Genomic DNA, 6,501 nt, shown 5'->3' on the forward strand with positions numbered 1-6,501 from the left:
GAAGCCCTCGGGGAGTGGGGGTCACCTCTCTCCCCGACAATTCTATGCAGGACTGTCCTGTGTGCCACACCTGCTACCTTCGCCTGTTTCCTTTTAAAACAACAAGCATCTCTTCCCCGCTTTCCCCAACAGGAAATAACACAATCATCGTATCGAGGCCCCACTGGAAGCCACCGCTGTGTAGAAAAACAACAACTATAAAGTTTCGAATCGATCATTTCTAGTGCCTAAAAGAAGAAAATAAATAGACTTCCCCTTCCTGGTTATGTTCATTATCATAAATTTCAATTCATCTCAAATTACAAGGAAAGGTAGATTGAAATCTATAGCTGGATCCCCAGGTGTAACGTTTCATTTCTTTTCTAATCAATATGAAATTGAAGTCATTTTTTGTTAAGTATTTTTGGCTCCAGCCCTAACTACCAAGTCCATTGTGCTGCACTGAGTCATGCAGATAGTTGATCATATTCAGCCTACATTTGTTTTTACCCTCGATCTTTATGTCCTAAATAATCAGGAGGCTCTGAATGTCAGAGCTTTTGAGAGCTTCTGCCCTTCCGAGCTTTGTGTAGTCTGCTCAGGTCCGGGTACTTGTGGTTGTTTTTCTGGGTCTGTACCTATAAAGACCAATCAAGGTGGAAAAGAAAGCAGGTCATCTGGATATTTCTAGAGAATATATGGCGGGGGGGGGGGGTTTTTAAAGACATTGGGAAAAGGGACAAACCTCGAGGCCTGACTATTCAGGGGGCTCGTCCTCCTGAGTCTAGTTCCACGGGTGACCATTCAGTCTCTGAAACAGTGCACAGAGTCACACAGAAGTCAGAGCTGGAGGAGCCTGCCACGTCAGAGGTAAAAAAAGCGAAGCCAGCAGCCAGTCCGGGGTCCTTGTTTTACAAACGATGCATCCAAGCCTAGAGAAAGGTGTGCGTGAGGCCACAGCGTAACCTAAGTCACAGAGCCGAGATTCAAAGCCAGATGTCCCTACCCCACCAGCTCTGTACTTGATGACACTGATGTCGTAATTTGGGCTTTCTCCAAAGCAGAGCCTGAGGAAAAGACTGGTGGCAGGTGGTTTGTTTCGGAAGCCATTATAAGAAATAGGAGCAAAGAAGCAGGGAGATGAGGTGGGGAAGGAGGGAAGAAGATGCAGTTTGGATCCATTACTACTGTGGGTACCTAGGACCCAACGCTGCCTGAGACTCTCTGGAATCATTCAGAAAGCACCTCAGAAATGTGCCTCCACAGGACGGCTGCCAACACGTTCAGGGTGACATCATACCACCTTAGCGATGCTACAGGGGGGAAAAAAAACGCTTCTTCCTTCTCGGGTTCATGTGCTTCGCTTATCTGGCCACCCCGTGGACCAATCGCTATTATCTAAAACAGTCATTCTAAAATGTTAACGTGCATCGAAATCACCTGGAGGAGTTGTCAAAAAAACATTCACTGTGCCCTACCTCCAGAGTTTCTGCTTTAACAGGTCTAGGATAGATTCAGAAATATGCGTTTTTAACGAGTCCTAGGTGACGCTACGTCTGCTGGTCCCAGGACCACAGTTTGTGTGCCGCTGGCCGCAGAGGTGAGGTATTCATGGTTGGCTCAAGTCACAGGGCCAGCCCAGGCTGTGACGTAGGGTCAGGGGAAACAGATTCCATCCCTTGATGGCAAGAGTGGCAGAGAGTCTGTGCCACCTTTGATATTCTGTAGGAGATACGGTGAAGAGGTCTGACGTAAGCATAACTGCGTCTCAGGAGAGAAGGGGAAAGAGAATCAAGGAGAGCCCCAATATGGGAAGAGATAATGGCTGAGGATTTTCCAAAACTGATGGAAGACGTCAACCCGCAGATTCCAGAAGTGCTGCAAACTCCCGGAAGGATAATTACAAAGAATATTTTACCTAAACACATCACAGTAGAGCTGCCAATAAAATGGGGAACAGCAAGGAGAAACTCTTAGGAGCCGCTCGAGAAAAGGGGCACACCACCTTCAGAGCAGCAGCAAGAACATCGAAAGGTAACTTCTCCAAATAAGCGACAGCATCCAGGAAAAAACCTGAATGACATATCTGACATGCTAAAATAAAGGAACTTAGAGCCTCTGCTTCTACTTAGAGCGACAATGTCCTTCAAAACTTAAATTGAAAACATTTCCAGATAAAGAAAAAATATGTAGGGTGGAGATAAAGCTGTGCTCAAGAGAAAAATTTTTCATCGGAGAATGTATTTATTTGAAAAAAAGAATGGGTGAACATTCATGATCTAAGATTCATCTCAAGAAATTATGAAAACAAACATCAAATTATACCCATCCCCCCCAAAAAAGTATGAGAAAGACAATAATGAAGAGCAAAATTTAATTAAATTTTTAAAATATTCAATAGAAAAATCAGTAATCAAGGCAGAGTGGTACTGACAAAAAGACCAATAGATCAATGTAACGAATAGATCAATGCAAGAGAGCCCAGAAATAGACTCACATACATAGAGTCGACTCATCTTTGACAAAGGAGCAAAAGTAACATAATGGAGAAAAGATAATCTTTTCAACAAATACTGCTAGTATAAATGTGAAAAAAAATTAATCTACACACAGGTCTTATAGTTTTCACAGAAATTAACTCAAGATGGATCATAGACTTAAATGTAAAATGCAAAACAATAAATCTCCTAGAAGATAACATAGGAGAAAAATCTAGATGACCTTGGTAATGAGTTTTTAGATAAAATACCAAACGTACTATTTAGGAAAGAAATAATCTATAAGATGAACTTCATTAAAATTAAAAATTTATGCTCTGCAAAAGATTCTGTTGAGAGAATAAGATGACAAACCATAAACTGGAAGAAAATATTTACAAAAGGTATGTTTGATAAAGAACTGCCATCCAAAGTATTCAAATAACTCTTAAACTCAACAATAAGACAATAAACCACCAAATTTAAAAATGCCCAAAGACTATCATAAACATCCCAGTAAAAAAGATATACAGATGGCAAATAAGCATATAAAAAGATGCCCAACAACATATGTCCTCAGAGAAAGGCAAATTAAAACAACAATGAGATACCACTACATATCTGTGAGAACAGTCAAAATCCAAAACACTGCCAACACCCAATGCTGGCGAGGATGCGGAGCAACAGGAATCTCACTCACTGCTGGCGGGAATGCAACATGGTGCAGCCACTTAGGAATACAGTTTGGTAATTTATTACAAAACTAAATGGACTCTTACCGTATGATCTATCAGTCTCACTCCTTGGTATTTATTCAAATTAGTTTAAAATTTATATCCACACAAAACCTGCAAATGGATGTTTATAGTTTTATTCATAATTGCCAAAACTTGGAAGCAACCAAGATATGCTTTAGTAGCTAAATAAATAAACAAACTCTGGTATATCCAGACAATGAAATGTTATTCGGGGCTAAAAAGAAATGAACTATCAAGCAATAAAAAGACACGGAATAAAAATGCCAATTCGCATTACTAAATGAAAGACCAGTCCGAAAAGGCTACACACTACATGATTCCAACTATACGACATTCTGGAAAAGGTAAAACTATGGCAACGGCAGAGATCAGTGGTTGCCAGAGGCTGCAGGGAGAGGGATGAACAGTCGGGGAGCAGAGGATTTTCAGCACAGTGAAACTTTCCTGTACGATGTAATAATGACGGATGCACGTCGTCGTACATTTGTTAAGACCCACAGAATGTGCACCAGCAAGAGCGAACCCTGATGGAAACTATGGACTTCGGGTGATACTGACTTCTCAATGTAGGTTCATCGGTTACAACGAATGTATCAGGAATTGCAAATTTAGACCATAATGCACCTACTATGCACCTACCAAAATGACAATATTTGAGAGACCGCCATTGCCAAGAATGGATGAAGCCGAAGAGCAAGTACGACTCTCATATCGTTGTAAGGAAATATACATCGGAAAGCTGCTCATCAGTGTTTACAAAAACCACACGTACACATACCCAAGACCCACTATTTTCACTTCCGTGTGTGTGTGTGTGTGTGTGTGTGTGTGTGTGTGTTTACCCAGCAGAAATGCATACATATTTATGCACCGAAAGACACACATGGGTGATGCGTGTAACAGCGCAACTTAAATAGCGAAGCAACCTAAATGTCCATTAGCAATAGAGCGGATAAATAAATCGGGGTGTATTCATGCCATGAAATATCACACAACGATGAGAATAAGTCACAACCACATGCGACAATACGGATGAGTTTCACTAACATAAACTAACAAAGCCATTCACGAAAGGGTCCTTAAGGTATGACTCCATTCATATGGAGGTCAAAAACAGGAAAAGCTAATTAATAATGATAGGAGACAGGAGAATTCTTGGCTCTGGGCACGGAAGCGGGGCATGGCGGGGTTTCAGGAATGCCGATAATGTTTTCTTCTCACCTGGCTGGGGGGAAATGGGTATGTTCACTTTTGGAGAAGTAATTGAGCTATATATTTGTACCTTTTCGAAGTCTGTGTTACTTTTAGGATATATGTTGTTTTGTTTGCCACAGATAGATCCCACCCGAAATACTCATACGCATAGATATTCCCATAAGGACAGAAAATGGTTTTAAACACTGTACTGGATTCACAAGCTAAAACGTAAAACACGTATGAAATTAGCAATATCCAGAATATAAACAAACGATTGAACAGCACTGAAAAAGATGCCCTAAAATCATGCTTTTTATGTCTGTGTATTATAAATTGCCCATTTCAGGGTTCGCCCCCTAGTTCCTCGTTATTTCGTGTTGAATGATATCATTAAAGTAGATGCCGGCTCTTCCAGACCGGAAGAAATATGACCAACTTTCCCAGATGGGGGGAAGAGAAACGAAAAGAGCCAAAGACTCTTTTCTTTTCGGGAAAAAAAAAAAAAAAGCTTTAAAAAATTATTTTTAAAAAAACTGTAACACCTGGCCTAGATTGGTATCTGTGTTAACTTAGTTACAAACTGATCTTATATAGCTGTGAATTAAACATCACTGTTTTCAATGTGTCACTGAAACATTAAATAAGGGAGATTCTCTAAGACCCCTACTTTAAAATGTTCCGAGAATGGGAAGACTTGGTTTTCATTTATAAGTGATGTTTTCATAAATAAATGATTACTAGGAGATGTGCAAGCTTATCTTACGTGCATTAGGATATCGCTCTGATTCACCTCTGGTCAGTTCATCATCTACAAAATGCAAGCATTGGAGAAGGTCCCCTACGACCTGAGCATTCTGTGCATAAAGCAAATGTCGATGAAGCCAAGGTTTCTACTCCAGAGAATGGATCATCCCAGCTGAAAGTCACTCCTGCATAGAATACACAGAAAGGTTCTCCTCATTGATCGTCCTTAAGTAGGAATCACTCATTACCACAAAGCCATAATAATTACTAGTTTAAGATGCCAATCTAGTGATACCAATTGTGAAAGTGTCTCTTCTTTTAATATTGAACATTATTCATTAATGACGATTGGCTGGGGGTTGTTTTACAGCTGGAACATACCATTGTGCTAGAACTCTTTAGTATTCTCGCTCTGTCCGAAAGACTGCGTGAAGTTACAGAACCTGTCTTTGCACTGCATCGTCAGAGAAAGACAACACGAACAATATTCCTGGAGAAATACGGGTTTCCCGCACGTCCCTGATAATATGGATAAGGACGAAATCTGCAAGAGGCTGGGGAAGAAACAGAATGGTGGGCGGGGAAAAGTCAGTGGCGTGTCCAGAAGGCAGGACTGTTCTAGAAAATGCTCTGTCACTGTCTAACATGGTGCCAACGCGTATAGGTTATTGTCAGCAACTGGTCTATCTCTACAATAAGTGGCAAAACTAAAGGCACCTGTCACTGACTTTAGTTTTGGAGATCACAAGGTGAGAGAATTCGAGGTGGGAGCTACAGGAAGGACGGCTTGTCCGTCCCGAGGGGCACTCTGACCCGCCGGGACGTAGACAAACACGGGCCGCAGGTCCTTGCTCGGTCTTCTTCCAGTCTGGACACCTCCGGTACCTTGCGTGCTGTGCCCCCCACGGTGCGGACAGTTAAACAAGAACAAGATGCCCAAGCAAACTAATGTCACTACCCGCGCTTTTCGGCCCAAAATATTTCTGGCGTTAATATTAGAATGACCTAAAAAACTCTCAGAGAATAAAAATTTGAGAACTGAAAATATCTTTGTGGCAAATATCCAGGTAAGCACCTTGCCCAAGGTCACACAGCCAGGTCTTTTAAAGCCAGGAATAGAACCTTTTACCAATAACAGGCACGGCTCAGGAGCTTTGACCTCCAAGTGGTCAGCAGGCAAATACACGTGACAAAGGACACATCGAGTTTCAGATACTTAAAGGGCTTTCTTCATTTTATTACATATGGGCGGGCAAGGCCACATCATAAACCCTAACCAAAGAAGCAACACATTAAAAAATGTGTGTGTCTGTGCATGTGTGTGTGTGTGCATGTGTGTGTGTGTG

This window comes from Pteropus vampyrus, unplaced genomic scaffold (assembly GCF_000151845.1).
Source record: "Pteropus vampyrus isolate Shadow unplaced genomic scaffold, Pvam_2.0 Scaffold100, whole genome shotgun sequence".
Classification (NCBI taxonomy): Eukaryota; Metazoa; Chordata; class Mammalia; order Chiroptera; family Pteropodidae; genus Pteropus; species Pteropus vampyrus.